Source organism: Giraffa tippelskirchi, chromosome 4, assembly GCF_054371585.1.
Source record: "Giraffa tippelskirchi isolate mGirTip1 chromosome 4, T2T-mGirTip1v1.2.pri, whole genome shotgun sequence".
NCBI classification, from domain to species: domain Eukaryota; kingdom Metazoa; phylum Chordata; class Mammalia; order Artiodactyla; family Giraffidae; genus Giraffa; species Giraffa tippelskirchi.
In genome coordinates this window covers 39,856,609-39,877,340 of record NC_137278.1, presented here as the reverse complement: position 1 = coordinate 39,877,340, position 20,732 = coordinate 39,856,609, and the positions used below count along the sequence as shown (strand labels likewise).

The following is a 20,732-nucleotide window of genomic DNA, read 5'->3' as shown; positions in this document are numbered from 1 at the left end:
CCTCACAGTTGCCAGTGGTTGCCATGGCAGCCGTAGAATGTGATGATTCTGGTCTCCAGCAGCTGCAGTAGGGAAGCACCTTCCCAGAGATGCCCGCTCTGGTCAGTGCTGGATCTTGGAACTGTGATAGCCTTTGCAGGAACACAGAAGCTGGTGAGGCTTGAAGCCAGGGAGATTGCCAATTATTAATAGCATGTATTAGACTCAACTTCAGACTTGCATCCAAAACCACTTCAAGGATCTATCTGTGTAGATAATCTAGTCTATACTATTCTAATCATCCTCCTATAGACTTTGACCCTCCCCCCCCCGATTACTAGAAAAACTTTTAGTGATGGGGTTATCATTCTTCTAGTAATAGATATTTGCCTTTCCCATGTTTCCAAAACCTAGCTAGTCACAACATCTTGTCTTTTTATATACAACTCGAAGTATTTTGGACTACAAAGAAAGCTGAGTGCCAAAGAATTGATGCTTTTGAATGGTGGAGCTGGAGATGACTCTTGAGAGTCCCTTGGACAGCAAAGAGATCCAACCAGCCAATCCTAAAGGAAATTAACCCTGAATATTCATTGGAAGGACTGATGTTGAAGCTGAAGCTCCAATACTTTGCCCACCTGATGTGAAGAGTTGACTCATTAGAAAAGACCCTGATACTAGGAAAGATTGAAGGCAGTAGGAGAAGGGGACGACAGAGGATGAGCTGGCTGGATGGCATCACCAACTCAATGGACATGAGTTTGAGCAAACTCTGGGAAATAGTGAAGGACAGGGAAGTCGGGGGTACTGCAGTCCATAGGGTCACAAAGAGTCAGACACAACTTAGCAACTGAACAACAACAAGGTATTTTACATCTTTTACTTTGTCTCCTTTCCCTGATTTTGGCCTATATAACCTTATGTCTGACCAACAACAATGTATTTCTTATTTATTCACAAATGCAATTAACACCCTCTCTTTTAAGGGCTTTGCACCAGATACTTTGTGTACATGATTTCTAAACATCATGATGACTTTCAGATATATGCCTCTTTCTTCTGCAGATGAAGTAACAGAACTCAGAGAGGTTAGTCAACTTTCCAAAGGACACACAGGCATTAAGTGGAAGAGCCTAGATCTGAACCTATATCCTTTTAACTCCATAGGCTATACTTTTTTCTTTAGTTATTCCTTTTCTGGTTTCTTCATCTTCAAATTTATCTGCATGTAATCAGTCTAGATAATTATTCTAAATTTCCTGTTTTAAAAAACCTGATCAATAGTTAAAATCCAATCAATTTTTACTGAATGAATTGGACTTTCTACTCCTCTAGTTAAACGCCTTTTAAAAATGTTAACAGCTTTGTTGGGATGTAAGTTACAAAATAAAATGCATATATTCAAATTATATAATATGATGATTTTTGACATATATACACCTGTGAAATCATTATCATAATCAGGATAATGAATATCTTTCACTTCAAAAAGTTTCCTTGTGTTCCTTCCTAATTTCTCATCTCACCTCTCTTCAGCCCTCCCCCTGGCCTGCTGCTGCTGCTGCTGCTGCTAAGTCGCTTCAGTCGTGTCTGACTCTGTGCGACCCCATAGACGGCAGCCCACCAGGCTCCACCGTCCCTGGGATTCTCCAGGCAAGAACACTGGAGTGGGTTGCCATTTCCTTCTCCAGTGCATGAAAGGGAAAAGTGAAAGTGAAGTCACTCAGTCGTGTCCGACTCTTAGCGACCCCATGGACTGCAGCCCACCAGGCTCCTCCGTCCATGGGATTTTCCAGGCAAGAGTACTGGAGTAGGGTGCCATTGCCTTCTCCCCCTGGCCTATCCCCCATCAACTCCCAGAAAACTACTGATATGCTCCTGTCACTATAGATTAGTTTATATTTTCTAGAATTTTATGTGAATGGAATCATACAGTGTGTACTCTTTTTTTTTTCTCTAGCTTCTCTCATTCAGCATAATTATTTTTTGACTCATCTATGTTGTTGGATGGATCATTATTCTTTATTGTTCAGTACTATTTCTCAATTTGTTGATTCCTTCTCCTGATGATAGACACTTGTGTTTCCAGTTTTTGCAATTACAACTGCTGTGAAAGCTCATGTAAAAGTCTTTGTCTAGTCATATGCTTTCATTTCTCTTGATATATGCGTAGGAATGACAAGGCTGGATTAGGTGAAAGGGGGATGTTTAACTTTTTAAGAAACCAACAAACTATTTTCTACAGTGGTTGTGCGAGTTTACATTTCCACCAGGAGTATATGAGAATTCCAGTTGCTTCACATATTTGCCAACATTTGGCAAGATCTGTCTTTTTAATATTATCCATCTTAAAAGGTAAGATGATTTGTGGCTTGAATTTGCATTTTTCTAAAGTGTCTGTTAAATCTGTTGCTTGTTCCTATTGAGTATTCATTTGGCATTTTTTATTGTAGAATTTGAGTGTTATTTTTATATTGTGGATACAAGTTCTGTATCAGATATGTGATTTGCAAATATTTTATCATAGCCTGTCTTATCTTTTCATTTACAGTGTCTGCCAAAGAGAAGAATTTCTTACTGCAATGAATCCTAATTTATCAAATTTTTGTTTAATGAATTATATTTTGGTGTTACATCTAGGAAACCCTGTCCAACCTAGTTCACAAAGGTTTTTTTTCCTATTTTCTTTCATTAGGAGTTTTAGATTTTACATTTAGATGTATGATCCATTTTAAGTTAATATGTGTTTACAGTAAATTATATTGATCAAGGATTTTTAAAATGGATATACAATTGTTCTGACACTATTTGTTGAAAATGTTATCCTTTCTCTATTGAATTGCCTTTTGTACTTTTGTTGAAAATTATTGACTTATATGCATAAATCTATTTCTTGTTTCTCAATTATTTTCCAATGCCTTGTTTGTATATGTTGATGTCAATGCCACAATCACTCTAGCTTTTGAATAAATCTTGAAGTTAGGCACTGTAAATTCTTCAGCTTTATCTTTTCCATGTTGTCTGGGCTATTTTAGGTACTTTGCATTTCTATATGATCTTGAGAATCAGTCAACTGATTTTTACAAAATTCTGGTGGGATTTGATTTGGATTGTATTGAATCTATAGGTAGGTTTGGGGAGAATTTTCACCTTAATAATATTGTGTCTTTCAGTTTATGACCATGGTATATCTTTCCATTTCAGTTCAGTCACTTGGTTGTGTCCAGCTCTTTGCAACCCCATGGAGAGCAGCATGCCAGTCTTCCCTGTCCATCACCAACTCCTGGAGCTTGCTCAAACTCATGTCCATCGAGTTGGTGATGCTATCCAACCATCTCCTCCTCTGTCGTCCCCTTCTCCTTCTGCCTTCAGTCTTTCCCAGCATCAGGGTCTTTTCCAATGAGTCAATTCTTTGCATCAGGTGGCCAAAGTATTGGAGTTTCAGCTTCAGCATCAGTCACTTCAATGAATATTCAGGACTGATTTCCTTTAGGATTGACTGGTTGGATCTCCTTGCAATCCAAGGGACTCTCAAGAGTTTTCTCCAGCACCACTGTTTGAAAGTATCAGTTCTTCAGTACTCAGCCTTCTTTATGGTCCAACATTCACATCCATACATGACTACTAGAAAAACCATAGCTTTGACTAGATGGACCTTTGTTGGCAAAGTAATGTCTCTGCTTTTTAATATGCTGTCTAGGTTGGTCATAGCTTTTCTTCCAAGGAGCAAGTGTCTTTTAATTGCATGGCTGCAGTCACCATCTACAGTGATTTTGGAGCCCAAGAAAATAAAGTCTGTCACTGTTTCCATTGTTTCCCCATCTATTTGCCATGAAGTGATGGGACCAGATGTCATGATGTTAGTTTTTTGAATATTGATTTTTAAACCAGCTTTTTCACTCTCCTCTTTAACTTTCATCAAGTGGCTCTTTAGTTCTTCTTTGCTTTCTTCCGTAAGGGTGTTGTCATCTGCATATCAGAGGTTATTTTTATTTCTCCCCGCAATCTTGATTCCAGCTTGTACTTTATCCAGCCTAGCATGTTGGTGGCCTGGGTATAGCCCACCAGGCCCCTCTGTTCATGGGGATTCTCCAGGCAAGAATACTGCAGTGGGTTGCCATGCCCTCCTCCAGGAGATCTTCCCAACCCAGGGATTGAACCCAAGTCTCCCACATTGCAGGCAGTTTCTTTACCATTTTAGCCACCAGGGAAGCCCAAGAATACTGGAGTGGGTAGCCTATCCCTTCTCCAGAGGATCTTCCTGACCCAGGAATTGAGCCAGGGTCTTCTGCATTGCAGACAGATTCTTTACCAGCTTAGCTACCAGGGAAGCCCTACAACCACTGCACATCAGGTAAATATATAGTTATATAATAAAGGTAGAAACTGTTTAGGAAGATTCCAGTCAAATAGGACTCTCAAATAATTCCTTTATTACTTAAACATTTATGTAAGTATAAATAAACATGTATTTTGTTAATAATTTCTAACAGTATAATATTATTTTTATTTTAAAAAATGGATTAAATGAAGAATAGCAAGAGAAAATACAGAACTAAGGGTGAAAAATTAAATAGCATATGTTACTTAAGTTTGATTTTGATAATGACTCAAATTATCTTCAAGTAGGCATCTGCCAATAGATGTCTTCTCCCAGGAAGGATTTTAGGAAATTTCTGTAATTGTATATAGCCTGAAGCCAAAAAGAGAAGTTCATTAGAGCTAGAGTTATGGTTGATAGTATTGTCCAAATGAAGCTGGCTCTATCTATAATGAAAAATCAGCTAGGAGAGTAGTATCTACCCAACTTTACTCCAGAACCATAAATTATAGTTTCCTATAGAGTACCTCTAAGGGTAAGTGTGCTGAAGGCAGGTCCCTCTATTCTTATTCAACACCCTAAAATAGGAAGCAAAGGTGGACAGATTTAGCTCTCCTCAAAGTGATTTGATTGGCATTCACTACTTTCTCCATAGAGCTAATGGCCTCCAATCAAAAAGAGTCTTGGCGAGCAGACCTTCCAAATGCCTTGTCCAAGGCTTATCCCTGTGACGACTCTATCTCCTCTGTGGGACCCATCTAATTGATTCCCTCATTAACTGCTTATATGATCCATTTTTTTCCCTCAAATTTTATCCCTTTCCAAATGGATATAGCTCGGTGCTAGGTATGATGGAAGATACTCTATAGATGGGTGGTGAGGTTCTTCTTCTTCAAAAGTGTGCAGTAAGATTTAAAGAAAGATTTGCATGTAAAGAAGTAATTGAATCAAGTGACGAGTATTCTGTAGCCTGTTGGGAATAAAATAATAAAAAGAGATAGATGTGAGCTGGGATGATCAAGAAAGTTTTCCTATAAAAACTGATCTTTGGTATGTCAGTGGACTGATAGGTTTCTGATCACTATGAGCACTCTGAATGCTGACAGCTCATCATCCATTCATTTGAACATCATGCAAGAAATTCATTAAACCCAGAAATATTCAGTAGCATTCATTTCTGGTTTTCCCCTATGCTCTTATCCTTAGAGTCTTAGTAAGAATCAGTAGCAAGGAAGAACAGGTGGAGGTGTGTTTGTTTTAATGGTCATCTTTATTCATCCAACACTAGTTCTGTAGCATGGATGCAATTTGAAGAGTTTATCCAAGAAAAGATATCTAGTGTCTCTTACTGTACTCACCAACTTCTCTGGAAACTTAATAGTTCACTATATTTAACCCACTTTACTACTTTTTAAAGATTTAGCATGTGTTCACTATGTACTGTCTATGCGCCAGTCAGAGTTATGGGTATGGAGAACTAAAACAGATAAGGCTGTAAGTGAGAGGTAAATCACAGCCTGAGAGGTCCTCTCCAAGGAGTAAAAGGTCCAAGCCCCATATTAGTCTTCCCAGTCCAAGGTACTTGCATTGAGAAGACAAGCCCCCATAATGTCTGGCTCTGAAAATCAATGGGGGAGCCAGAGGGCTGAGGAAAACTGAGATTCCTCTCTTGAAGGAGTCATGCACAAATTCATTTGCTCTGAGTTTTAGCAGTGTTCATCAAAAGATGAATGCAAGGACTTCCCAGGTTGTATGGTGGTTCTTCCTGCCAATGCAGAGGACTTGGGTTCGATCCCTGGTCCTGGAAGATTTCACACGCCAAGGGGCAACTAAGTCCATGCACCATGACTACTGAACCCGCACTCTAGAGCCTGCATACTGCAAATATTGAGTCTGTGTGCTGAAACTACTGAGCCCATGAGACCTAGCAGCCATGCTTTGCAAATAGAGAAGCCACCAAAATGAGAAGACTATGCAACACAGCTAGAGAGCAGCTCCCACTTGCCACAGCTAAAGAAAGCCAGCGTGCAGCAATGAAGAGCCAGCACAGCCAATAAATAAATAGCACATTGTTCCTTAAATACAATTCAAAAAAACCCTTTTAAAAAAAGATGAACAGGTAAAGAATATGTGGCCTATTCACCTATCTATTTATATACAATGGAATAGTGTTCAGGCACAAAAAATATTAAAGTATTGGAATTTGCAACAACATGGACATGGACCTAGAGAGTATTATGCTAAGTGAAATGATTCAGGCAGAGAAAGACAAACAGGGTATGATTTCACTTATGTGAATTTCACTTATGTGAATTTCACTTATGTGAATTTCACTTATGTGAATTTCACTTATGTGAATTTCACTTATGTGGAATCTAAAAAAAGCATATGAACAAGCAAAACAAACCAGAAATAGACTCATAGATATAGAGAATAATCTAGCAGTTACCAGAAAGAGGGATGTTGAGCAAAAATAGGTGAAAGGAATAAAGAGGTACATGCTACCAGTTATGAAATAAACAAATCACAGGGATGTAGGGAATATAGTCAATACTATTGTAATAACTTCATGTGTGACAGATGGTAACTAGGCTTACTGTGGTGATGGTTTTCTTAATGTATCTAAATGTTGATTTACTAAGCTGTACACCTGAAACACATAATATCATATGTCAACTATACCTTAATAACAATAATAAAGGATAATTCTAAGGAGTTTTGAACCACCAGAAAAATAGAGCTCCCATTGATAGAAAAGGGGAGAAACAGCAGGAGAGGGGGTAGGGCAGGAACTCTGTTTGGAGCACTTTAAGTTTGAGACGCTCATTGGGCAACTGTATTAATTTTCAAGGCTGCTACAAAAGATACCCGACAGTGGGTAGCTTCAAACAATTGTAATTTATTTTCTCACACATATGGAGGCTAGAAATCTGAATCAAGACATTGGCATACTTTCTGTAATGGCTCTGGGAAGGGATCCTTTATTTCCTCTCTGAGCTTCTGGCGTTTGCCAGCAACATTTGGTGTTCCTTGACTTGTCGATGCATCATTCCAGTCACATGGCCGTCTTCTCCTTGTGTGTCTTCACATCATTCACTCTGTGTGTGTGTCTATTTCTGTGTCTAAATTTCCCTATTTTCCAGAGGGAGCCAGTCATATTGGATTAGAGTCCACCATAATGACCTCATTTTAACCTGATGACCTCTGTAAAAACCTTACTTCAAAACAAGGTCACATCCGGAGGTACTCAGATTTAGTGCTCCAAAAAATCATTTTGGGGGGATGAGTCAACCCATAATGGCTTTCAAGTAAAGAAGTCCAGTAAATAGTTAGATGTCAATGAGATAGTCGAAAGTTAGCAGAGAGGTTTGGTCTAGAAACAAAAATGTGGGAGTCATCAGCATTATAAATGATATAAATAAGGTGGGAGTGAGATCACCAGAAAGTGAGCATAAACAAAATAAAATTTGGAGTCATTTAGAAGTTGGGAACAGCAGAAGAAACGTCAACCTCTCAAATTGGGAAGACGTGTTCTAGTTGCTCATGTAGGTGGAACTCATAATATAAACATAATGAGCCTGCCAACCCCAGAGTGTCCTTGAATTTATTTTTTTCGAAATGCTTGTTTCAGAAGAGAATAGTGCTGAATTCTCTGTAGCTCAGGCCATACTCTGGTGGTCTAGTAGCTCAGATGGTGAAGAATCTGCCTGCAGTGAGAGAGACCAGGGTTTGATCCCTGGGTTGGAAAGATGCCCTGTAGAAGGAAATGGCAACCCATTCCAGTATTCTTGCCTGTAAAGTCCGATGCACAGAGGAGCCTGATGGGCTACAGTCTGTGGGGTCGCAAGATTTGGACGTGATTTAGTGACTACACCACCACTACCACTGTTGAATGATATTCCTAATTCAGTTTATCTAAGTAAAAATCATTCTGAAAAGCATCTAGAAAGCTAGTGCTGAATTTAAATAGTGCATCTCATCAAAGCTCATTTAACAATAAAAAAATAATAGGAATGGGCTCTGAAAAATGATAAAGAGTTGAACCTTAAGGGGTTAGACTTTCAGTTTTCACTTATGAACATATTTTGGATTACATAGTCATGCAACACATTTTCCGAAAGCAAAATTTTCTAATGGGGATAGAATTTAGAGTTGAATGAGGTTTTCTAGATAATTCTGTTGACAGATCAGCAAAGGGAAACCTGAAGCCAGGAAGCAACCAACCCAACTAAGATGGTCATGGACTGAGGCTAACAGAATCATCTCACTTAAAGTTCAGGTGCCCTGCTTCACAATTAAAAAATAAAGGGAATTTGTGAGAAAAGTCATAACTTAAACACTAGCCAAAATCTTATTCTAACAAAAAGTAAGAATGTATAAACATTACAGTTGCATATTGGTATACCATTGGTCTTGGACGTTGCATTGGCAGTAGCTTAGCCTAAGAAATTCCATTTCAATTTTATCAGAAGCAAAAGTAAGACAAAGTAAAGCCGCACCCTCCACTTAGGGCAGCTTTGTGTGAAAGCAAGGAGGAAATTGAAATATCAATAACCTCAGATATGCTGGTGACACCACCCTTATGGCAGAAAGCAAAGAGAAACTAAAGAGCCTCCTGATGAAGGTGAAGGAGGAGAGTGAAGGAGCTGGCTTGAAACTCAACATTCAAAAAACTAAGATCATGGCATCTGGTCCCATCACTTCATGGCAAATAGATGGGAAAACAATGCAAACAGTGACAGACTTTATTTTCTTGACTCCAAAATCACTGCAGACAGTGACTGTAGCCATGAAATTAAAAGATGCTTGCTCCTTGGAAGAAAAGCTATGACAAACCTAGACAGCATATTAAAAAGCAGAAGCATTACTTTGCCAACAAAGGTCCGTATAGCCGAAGCTATGGTTTTTCCAGTAGTCATGTATGGATGTGAGAGTTGGATCATAAAGAAGGCTGAGTGCTGAAGAATTAATACTTTCGAACTGTGGTGTTGGAGAAGACTCTCGAGAGTCCCTTGGATAATAGGGAGATCAAACCAGTCAATCCTAAAAGGAAATCAACCCTGAATATTCATTGGAAGGACTGATGCTGAAGCTGAAGCTCCAATCCTTTGGTCAGCTGATGCAAAGAGTGGACACATTGGAAAAGAACCTGATGCTGGGAAAGATTGAAGGCAGAAGGAGAAGACGATCACAGAGGATGAGATAGTTGTATGGCATCACCGACTCAAAGGACATGAGTTTGAGTAAGCTCCAGGAGATAGTGAAGGACAAGGAAGTCTGGTGTGCTGCAGTCCCTGGGGTCATGAAGAGTTGTACTCACTGAGTGACTGAACAACAAAGGAGAAATTGAAAAGGCTTCTATAAGACTAATGCTGAGTTGTTTTCAGTTAGTCTTGATAATGAATAAGTTAATCTTAGTAGATTAATTGAGCATATAAGTGTGACATTTTTTATCCCAAGGAGTTTGATCATCCCGCATCGCCTTATGAATAACCCTTAAACTATTGCATATCAATATTTTCCACTCTCTATTTAGAATCAGCTTAAACTTCTAGCACCCCTATAATGAATGTTAACAGAATCCTCTCTCTTTCAGTTAGTATCTCTCAATAGAAAGTTTATCAGTCAATAAAAGAGTGAAAAAAAGTATCTTTCTAATTGAACCTAGGCTTATGCTTTGGCCCTATGATGTTTTGATTGTATGGTGTTTCCAAGTCTCTTGATTTCTCTGAGGCTCAGACATCTCATCTGGGACTCAGAATGATTTTATAAAGAGTTGTGTAAAATAAAAGACAGTTACAATATATGAAATCTTAACACAGTACTTGGTACTTAGTAAATATCAATAAATGACTTTCCTAGTAAATAATCCTTATCTAGACATTTTTCTTTCTACCTCAGCTTACTTTGTAGTATATCCAGGTTGTTTCATTTACTATGTTGTTATAGACAGGGGAAACAAACAAAAAGGTATTTTAAATGTTATGTTCCTTTTTATTTGACAACTATAAACATTTACCATCCTTCAAACACCTTTTTGGGTGATCTCTTTTTCTATGAGTTGATTTCCACTAAAGTGGCAGAATAAGCCACTCTTGTTTATGTAACTGCGTGTATCTGTTTACTACTCAAGGCAAATACTGTTTCCTTTCTACTAAGTAAAAGAAACTGTTGTTCTTATGAAATACAAATATTCATTTAGTACCTTCCCTTTATCTTAACTCTACACAAATCCCACATTCAGGTTCTATATGTAATCGATTTATGAAAGGTAATTTTGAAAAATAACCCCATTTCATTGGGATTTCTCACCTACTTCTAACTTATTTAACTATTTAAAGAAATAGCTGCTTAAAAGCTTCTTTAAAGGAAAATGGTAGCTTTTCCTTTAAACAGCAGCCACAACAACTGGTCTACTTGTGACTAACCCATCCTTGAGGTTCAGACAGTAGCTTAACCTAAAAACTACCTTATAAGTTTGGTCAGAAACATAAACGAGGTGAAATAAACCTGCCCATTCCACTTGAGGCAGTTTTGTCAGAATGCAGAGAGGAAATGGAAATGACTTCCAAAAATGTATACTTCTGCCAAGCGTTCAAGCTTGAGTTCCTTTTGCCTAAAGTTCTGCTTTTAAAAGAACCAGCTGTGGGAGACTGAGCGCCAGAAGTCCAGCACCTTCAGCCTGCACCCTCGAGGACTGAAGTGAGAATGGGCTTCCCTGTTGGCAGCATATATGATGGTTCAGGAAACTTGTCTAGAGAATGCTTTATCACCAAGGAAACGCTCCCATTACAGCAAGTCTAGCACCTTCGCACTTACAACTCATTTAACAAGCACCAGCTGTAAATAAGATTACACTCAGGAGTAGGGATCTGTAGCATCCTTCACTAGCACCTACCGTAAGAATTATAAATTGCCCAATATGGGGACGGAGTGAGACACTTTTAACAAAAGTTCAGAACAACGGCAGATCTGGTACTGAGCCTATTGCGCACTAATTGTTTCACTGAGATAATTCTGAGATAATTACACTCCACCAACCGGCAAGTAACCTCACTCAGGCTGTACTTAATCCAGTGTAGCTTGCTATTTCTAAAAGGTCAGGAAATCTCTTTCCTCACCTCTAACTGCTCACCTTTCTTGGGTGCACTATGGGGATGCATAATTCCAACAGAGTGGAAATTCAGTCAGTAAATGAAGTCTGGGCATAAATATTCATAGCCAAAACTTTTCCAAAAAAAAGTCCAAAAATGAGACTAAGTAAATCACAGCCCCCTGTAGAGATGACTAAAATATGCTCTGATAATTTACACGGATTTGCTTAAAATCCTACACTGTTGTTGAAGAACTCTTTTCATGGCAACCAGTAAGTACATCTCTATGCCAGTATTTAATTGCTTCATTCATACTTTGCTCATTGGAGAAGAATGCAAGTGTACTTGGAGCTTTCAAGTTCTTCTTACTCTTTGTGATACATCTTTCCTTCTCCAGAACTTTGGTCCTTAAAAAAATTTCAAAGATTTATTCACATTCCAATGTAGTCAAGCATGCCTCAACTTCTATACAATTACTTGAGAGCTAGGGATTTGTCCTACACTCTGAAGTCTGCTATCGGATTCATTCATGATCAAAACTGTCTAAATAGCTCTTCAACATGGATTCCCATGTATTCTAAAACTTATAAATTCTATAAGGTCAATAACACTGTCCCTCACCCAAATAAGTGCACCTATATGAAGATGTTTGATATTTTAAATTATAAATGGCACCATTAATTAATAATAACAATAACTTACCTTTTTTATCACAAACATCAAAGTTAGTTTCTATCTCATTTAACCCAATGAAGTTCTCAAAAGGTTAGTTTTCCTTTAAGAATCAACACACAGAAATCTCATGATCTGACTACAACTGCAGAAGCAATAAACAAAGGAAGAGTTTCAAGAGTCTTGTACTTTATCTTCTCAAGATTTAAGAAAACTACTAAAAATTTCTCTTGTCAGGGTAAGACATCCACGGAGAACCAGCTCAAGATGAAAGAACTTTTGGTACTTTTTAGTATTCAATCACCAACCAAACAGTGCCAGCAGCCATAACTTGTGAACTGATATTATGGGACTTTGTCCAATGACTGTCAAGACCTGAACTTGCTTGTCACAGTTTATTTCAGGATAAAGTAGAATTTGTTAATTCTATACAAAACAGTTAAGATATTTAAATGCAAGGGGCTTTTTTTTTTTTTCCTTAAATTTTGATCACTTGTTTTATTGTTCTACCATTAGCTGATGTGGGAAACTCCATTAATCCAGTGAATTTAAAGATGGAACTTAAGAATTAAAAACTACCAACTACCAGATAGATTTGAGAGTTCTAACATGATTTGCCTGGTAACACATTTTTTGGATAGCCCTTCTTTTTTATTTTAAGCACAGGTTAGCTGGGAAGGAGATATATGACTCTAGCATGTCCCAAAACCAATGCTGGTGGACGTCAAGAATGTTACCATATTGCTTACAATTTCCCCTGCTCAGTTGCAAGGTATAAAAAGAAAAAAAAGCTTTTTCACAAATTATTGTGATATTGATCTACATAATTATATAAATGACTTTAAAATAATCTATTTGGTTACTTTATTGAAAAATTATGGATTAAGCCATTGAAAAGTCATCTTTATCCCTCTCTTACCAAATTGTAAAATAAAGAGGAAGACTATATACATACTTGTTTACTTGCTCTTGTAAATGAAGTACCACGAATGGCAATTTTCATGTTTGATCATCGGGAGACTATGGAACTCAAGGGGAGACCCATTTCTTCCCCTCTGACTCATGTAGCTTTTGGACTAACAGGGATTCAATAAATAGTTTGGAAAATTGCTCTTTTCTGCCTTAAAATCCAATATTTTAGATGGGTAAAAATGAATGTTTCTTCTTTGGGATTAGGGACTTCCATTTTAGAAGATCTATTTCCTGTCATATTTTCTATAGCACATACTTATAAGCCTCAGGTGAAAAACAAGTAGTTAGCTTTTGGAAGTCCTATAGGTAATATGCAACCTTCCTGACATATAAATTGTTTTTAAATGGGTTTGGTGAGACATGAATATACTCTTCCAAACTCAAACCCAAACTCCAAATTTTCTTTCCTGTTTCCTGTTTTCCAGGGATTTCTGAGAATGGCCACTTCATAGTTCAGTTGTGAAATAAAATCTTGTTATCACCATCCAAGGATGTGAAACCATAACTAAGGGAAGCTAGAAAATGTATAATTTGTTTTTATGGCTTCCACTATAATTTCATGAGGGTTCTTTCTCCCTTTCTTTCTTTCTTTTTTACTTTCCTAATATGCTCACTTATTAATAAGCTTTCTGGCACCATGATTAGAGCATAAAAGATTCTGAAAACACAAATCAAAGACGAATGCTAGTTTTCAATAGGAATGCCTTCCCAATCTCTTTTCTTCAATCTTCTAGTTTCATAAAAGAGGTGATGTCATAATTTATGATGTTAAGCTGACTGGTGAAATGTCATTATACAAGTGATGTTTTGATCGATGATGTTAGGCTGGTTAGCAGGAAAGTGTCAAATGTCACTTTTGTGACATAAACTGGCAGTTACGATTATATAATATCAATTATTCTTTGGAAAACTGCATTAGATCAGTTAGAGCTGAACCAATTTAGTTTGAGCAGGTTCATATTTTTTTTCTAGCTGTTCATCCAGTCCTAATTATTAGGAGTAAAATACACTTCGGATGTAGTTTAGATTTTCATAATGTCCTCCCTGGAAGTGTAATGGGTGTCTTACATGCCCCTTGTGTTGCACAAAGAGGTGCAAGAAGAATCTGTACTGACCTTCCAGAAAGGAGGGTGTACCTTGAATCCTCCTCCTCCTTAATTGAAACTCTTGGAATTATTTTAATTGCTAGTTGAGATTTAATTGAAATATGACATTGTAAAGGAATATATTTTAAAGAGTCTTACTTTACTTGATTTTCTATGAACGTCAGCTGCTAAATTTCAATTTAACCCTAAATTTCTATGAATACTTACCCCTCTCCTTTTCTTTACAAATTAAAGTGAATATAAGAAACAAAAGAAGTGAAGAAACATTTTCTTATTGTCCATTACTACACAACACCATTTTGAAAATATAATGGGTTCACCAGAAAGAAATGGTGGCACAAAACTCAAAACCTTAATTATTAAACTATTAATCATATATCATGATAGCAGCAGCTATCATTTATTGTAATCACCATACACAGGCACTAGTTTAATTCTTTACACACATTGTTTTCTTAGTTCCTCATGAGCTAGATATGATTACTATCATTTTGCATATAAGAAAAGTGAGGTTTAGGAAGACTTTAGAATGCAACAGAAAATGAACAATTTGTAAATGTTAAGTTTTCCCAGGAATACGGAGTAGTTTGGTAGAAGACATACTTGGGGAAATGCATCAATAGTGAGTCACAGTTTGCAGCCTCTGCCATCATTACACCCAAAGAGAGACTCGGGAGTTGAGCCCTGGGATGATAGCTAAGTGCTAACAGAATGAAGAGCAAAGGAGAGTTGGGGTAAAGTGAGTGTATCCACGTGTGTGCACTATGTTCAGGGAGTGGGAACTAGGATGAGGAAGAAGTGTAGAATGGCACTGATCAGGAGCAATATTCAACATCTTTAACACAGATAAAATGCAACCTGAGTAACTGGTACAAATTCAAAAACAGATCTTCCCGCTTGGCCAGGAAATGCCATGCTGAACCAGTCATTAACCACCCACTTGTTGAATTTTCAGCAGAGAAGACTTTGGGGTGAGAGGCCAGGGCATCCAGGGCAGGAGGTGGGCCATCAGTAGGTAACCTGTATTTACCAAGTGATACAGCTATATTTTAATAATTGCTCAGGACATAAAATCCTGCCATTTAAGGTTGAGCATCTATAAAGAACACAGACTCATAAGAGACTGCTGGCCCATATCTCATGCTTCCAATTCTATTCCTCCTTACTCCATAATGAACTGCCTTCTTCCTACAACTGTTCAAGATATTCCCACAAACACATTGAGCTGATAACTCTCTTTAAGCATTTCAGTTCTACAGACCTGCTTTCCTTTCTGCAGATATGATTTTGGTGAAAACTAGAAAGAGATTGGGTTTACTGGAGCTGAGAAAATCCATGGGAATCACAGAGGAATGTGAAGTCCTAAGCCAAAGCCAGACATTCTAGAATGTGGGTGAAAAGGCTCTCATGTTCCCTTTCAAGCTCCATCAGACCACATCAAAATGAGATCAATCAATAAATGTGTCACATGAGAAAGGATCTCATTCTTGTTCTTGGCAACATTTTAAGTCTTTATGTTAAGTCTCATGGCAAGTTATATTTGCTTCCATCTCAATTTCTTCCCCTTTGTTCTCATTATGTTTTTACCTTGGCTTCTACCTTGCATTTCACCAAACAAAAAGCCAAAATATTTGATTTGGAAGGTGAGGAAAAGACAGAAATGGTTCCTGGGGCTTTGGAATTTTCCTTATGGATCTAACTTGGACAGGGAGGTCACCTTGAAGGTAACTACCTGAGGAGGCAAGACAAATAGCAACAAACACTTGCTCAGTGCTTTGTGAATCTGCAAATGCTTTTATGTACAAACAATGATTCTCCCAACTTTGTAAGCTCATGACTTTTACTCTTTCCTTTAAGACACACACACACACACACACACACACACAAAAGCAAAGCTCAAAGGAGTTTAGCCAAAGAGCTAGTAGGTTTTCTGAGTCCTCATCCCATGATCTTTCCAGCATAATGTGGGGATTTGTAAACTCTTCTCATTCTGGCTGTTAGGAAAAGTCCTGATTACTCTTGCCACTACTTGAAAATCAATAAGGCTTAATCTTTCCTTCATTCAAATACTGGCCACCATTCTCTTCCTCTTTACCTAATTGTATTCATTCAACAAATGCTAATTGAGCATCTATTATGTGCCAAACACTGTCCCCATGGCTGGTGATAGGATTGTTGGTCAAATAATGCATTCTTGAAGCTCACATTCTCATACTGTCTTGCCTAGAGAAATTTTTAAATAAAATAATTTTGAAACTCAGTGTCCTGTGACCTTTGTTTTGTATTAGAAGCAAATCACTAGGTCCTGCTCACAAACAAGGAGAGATTACACAAGGGCATGAATGCCACAATGTGGGAGTTTGGGGGAGCTATTTAAAGGCATCGTACCACAGAAACTGAGGTATCTCAGAGGCCAAAATCCCTCCACTTCAATGAAACCATTTTATGGCACCTAGTGAATCCTATAAGCCAAACTTTCCATTCAAAGATGAAAATTGCATCTCATAGCTTCAGTACTATTTCTTAATTTCCACTCAGAAACAAGCTACTATGTACTTGAATTGTTAGCTGTCTGATGGTTGATTTTGTCACCATAAGAATGTTCCATCTGAAAACCTTTCATTAAAGACTAAGCACCATTTCAGGCTTCCCAGGTGGTGCAGTGATAGAGAATCCATCTGCCAATGCAGGAGACACAAGAGACGTAGGTTTGATCCCCGGGTTGGTAAGAAAATGGCAATCCACTCCAGTATTCTTGCCTGGAGAATTCCATGGACAGAGAAGCCTGGTGAGCTACAGTCCATGCAATCGCAAAGAGTTGGACTCGACTGAGCATGTGCGCAAGCACCATAGCACCATTTCTGATCATCAAAGTCACATCTGTATCCTAGGTCAGCCATTATTGCCAACAATAGTTCTGTGTAGGCTCCAGCTAGTTTCCAATAGTTGCAGGCTCCCTTCAGACCAGTGCTGTATACATCTCTTGCCTCTGGCAGACATGAGGTTGTTTTTATTGGTACCACTGCATGGGATGCTTTTATGCCTGAGACCATGCAACCCAGAAATGTGAGGAATTAAATTGAGGTTGGGAGAAATGTTTACCATGAGGACTAGAAGTCAATGGGGAAATGCTTCTTCCTTTGTCCCCTCTTGTACCCCAGGAACATTCAGAGACGCATTCCATTTTATGGTCCCATAGGACAAGCAGCCTGTCCTTTCTCCTCTCCCATTTCACTCTAGTTCCCTGAGATCATGTTCCCAAATAAATTCCTTACACATGGCCTTTTTCTGAGATTTTGCTCCTTGTGGAATCCATGCTAAGACAACCTTCAAGCTTTAATGAGTCAGAAAAAAATCAATAAATTACTGATGATAAAAATTTCAGTGTTATACACAAAATACACATGCTGCAATAAGCCTGGTTAAGAAGGCATTTCATAAAATGTGCAACTTACCAGATGTTGTCCATTCTGAACACTGAAACATTCATCCTGATATTTGGCACACTGGACCATGGGTTTCTCTATTATGATACTTAGCTGTTTGAAGACTCACTCTATAACAAAAATAATATGATATTTTCTATAAGTATTGATACACATACACTTACTTGAGGCAAAGTTCCCAGGAGGACACTAGCAACATCTCTTGGTGCAGCTGAAGCTCAGGGGCAGAAGGGTCAGCAGACATGGTGCTCAGTCTTCTGCTCATTTCGCAGGGCACTGTGCTTCGGCAGTACACCAAGCAATGTACTATGAGGCTATCTCTCCCTTGAAGGAAAGTCAGGCCTGCTGGTTTCCCTTCTTATAAGGCAATCATGAGAGAAGATTTGAGGGGAAATAGGCACATTGGGCTTGCTTTGTTTAAAGAAGTCTCAGCTTATAACCAAATTTGTTAAGGGTGTTCTGAGGAAGTACGAATGCCTAGCATCTGGAAATCTTATGACTTTTGGTCCCTTGGGAAGTGATTCAGAGCAGTTCCTTATGAACCTATAGAAAGTCTTATACATCATACCAAAGAAGGAAGCCCTCAGTCCCTGTTAGGTCAGTTGTCAGGCAAACCAGAGAGAGCTCAAAGGTCATCCTTCAGAAAATCCTACTCAACCCTTCACAAGATATTACAAATGCATAGGGTACGGTGGTGACAACCTTCCAGTTCCTCACCACTTATGATTAGTGATAGCTTTTTTTTATCAGCATGGCCAAAGAAATGTTCCTAAACTATTCTATGTTCTCCTTTATTCACCAAACACGGCTGCTCTCACATCAGTCGTGCCTCTTGCTTGGGCAGATTCTGCTTCTGGTTTCGATGGCTTTATTGTCAGGTGTTAGTCTTGCTTAGGCTCTTGACAAGAGTAGAGTCACCGATTTTGTTTTCAGATATTTTTTTGCTTATATTTGGAATTGAAAATAAGTTTCTTGTTTTGCACTATGCCATGTTCCTTTTGTGAATAACATCATTACATTTCTTGCCAGTCACTAAGAATGTAGGAAGAGATCCAAGGTGCTACCATTTCATTTTGTTGGCTTGCAGATTTCACTAGTACCTTGATAGTATGTCATAATAATGAGTGGGTGGGGGATATTTTGGACACCTGAGAAACCTTAGTTCTTTGGGTAGAAAGACTTAAATAATAGCATCCAATGATCCCGCCTTCTGGAATTCACACGCTTCTGTATTCCAACCTCTTGCATGTGGGCTAAAGCCTAGTGACTTGCTTCTAACGCGAATCATAGGCTCCTTCCCCTCATGAGCCTTGAGATGACCACAGTCCTGGCTGACCCCATGACTGCAGCCTCCGAGAGACCCTGAAGCAGAGAAACCAGCTGAGCCAGCCCAGATTCCCAGCCCACAGATAAATAAACAGTTTTGAGATAAAGAAATAGTTTTGGAGTCAATCACAACACAGTAACAGATGGCAAATACAGCCTACCTCAGTTACAGGCTGTAGGAGGCTCTGCCTCTTCTTGTGGGCCGTTGTAACAGCATCCTTTGGTTGCAATACCCGGGAAATGTCTGTAATCTACGATCTCCTTTAAATGCAGGCAGACATTTCCCACTCCTGGATCACTAAGCAACATTCAACCTGTCAGAAACTAGGGCATACAAATTCTATTACAGCCACTATATTTAACACAGGAGCCTGGCTAATAAGGTCAGAGATGTATTTTATAGCCTAAGCCTGGAATCACATCTTTTTTGGATTAAAGGCACTTTCTATAGTTCTGATTGAAAATAGCAGTTATTTTTTTCTTCCCCTGATCAGTTATCTTTACTGAAAACGTACAGGGCTGTCGCTCCTGACAAGGAGGACATGTATTAGACACCATGGGCTTGCACTTGAATACCCAAGTGATGCATTACATGAATATAATTTACATAATGAGTCAGGGGAAAAGCACATCTTAGACTGTGCATGCTTGTCAACATTTAAAAATGTTGAAATCTTGACAGAGTGTTGCCTCTTAGGGTGAAGAAAAGAATGAATCTTACCCTCCTCCCCCTTCAAGCTCTGATCTGGTAACATGAGTTCACACCAAGAAATAAACCTGTTGTATGTTCAAATGTTAATAAAACTAGTACATTGGACTTACTTGGATGCTTTATAGAAGATTTCTTCTAGTTTTTCAATGAACATGAAAAGATTAAATTCAAACATCAAGCGGATTTTATGGGTAAGTCTCTATTTGTAAGTGGGCATCAATTAACATCAGATAAAAACTGTGATTCCTTAAGGAATTATATATTGCCTTGTCATTAGTGGCAGGACTATAATTATAAACCTTGTTGGACTGAATAATTAAGAAACTAATAAATGACTATGCTATAGTAAGGCCCTTGGATAATGAAAACAGCAGCATTTGGAAGAAGTTGTAGTAAATAACTCTTACACTTGTGTCAAATGCATTCCCCTTGGCAGCCTTCATAACCTCATAATGACTGATTAGACTTTAACAATTATACTGGAATTTCAGACGTATTTTAGTGTTTTATTAGACCTGTGCTTCCTGAGCTCAGGTAAAATGAGCTCTAGAAATCCAAACAGACTTTTTGGATTGCAGGTAGTTTCAAACAAACTTGCTTATAAACCTGAACAGAATGCATTGCCTATATCAACTGTAAAGTAAAATATTTTTCTAATATGCTTTTTGTCCATATTTTGAGATTCAGGACTGTATCTACCAAAGTGTATCTTCTTAGTAGAAAGAAAAACCCTACCAAAATGGCTCTTTGGCTTCTCAGAAACATCACCCAACCCCATTCCTCCATATCCATCTTGTTTTATTAATTCCACTTTTTAAAAAGATAATACATTTTTTAACGCTTATGGAAAAAACAAGGCAGGAGGGAGAAAACTCTTAGAGGTGAGAGTTTAGTTTATGGAGCTGTAGGTGGTGACAGATTCATAGGTGGATAATTATCTTCAAACTCATCATACATTAAATATGTACAGTTTTTTTGTATGTCAATAAAAAATAAGAGATGGACAAGAGGGTTCAATAGCATCACACACTCAATTGTCATGAGATAGTGAAGGGCAGAGAAGCCTGACATGCTGCAGTCTATGGGGTTGCAGAGTTGGACACG

The 20,732-nt window shown here is 38.2% G+C and overlaps 1 long non-coding RNA gene across 1 annotated transcript in view; it reads left to right on the top strand.

The window, feature by feature from the left end:
- The first annotated feature begins 44 nt into the window (after positions 1 to 44).
- Positions 45 to 20,732, top strand: part of LOC145544424 (uncharacterized) — a 36,639-nt gene continuing 15,951 nt past the window's right edge. The window contains exon 1 of the long non-coding RNA XR_014081414.1: positions 45 to 153. This is a non-coding gene — a long non-coding RNA (uncharacterized LOC145544424). The remainder of the gene's footprint in view (positions 154 to 20,732) is intronic.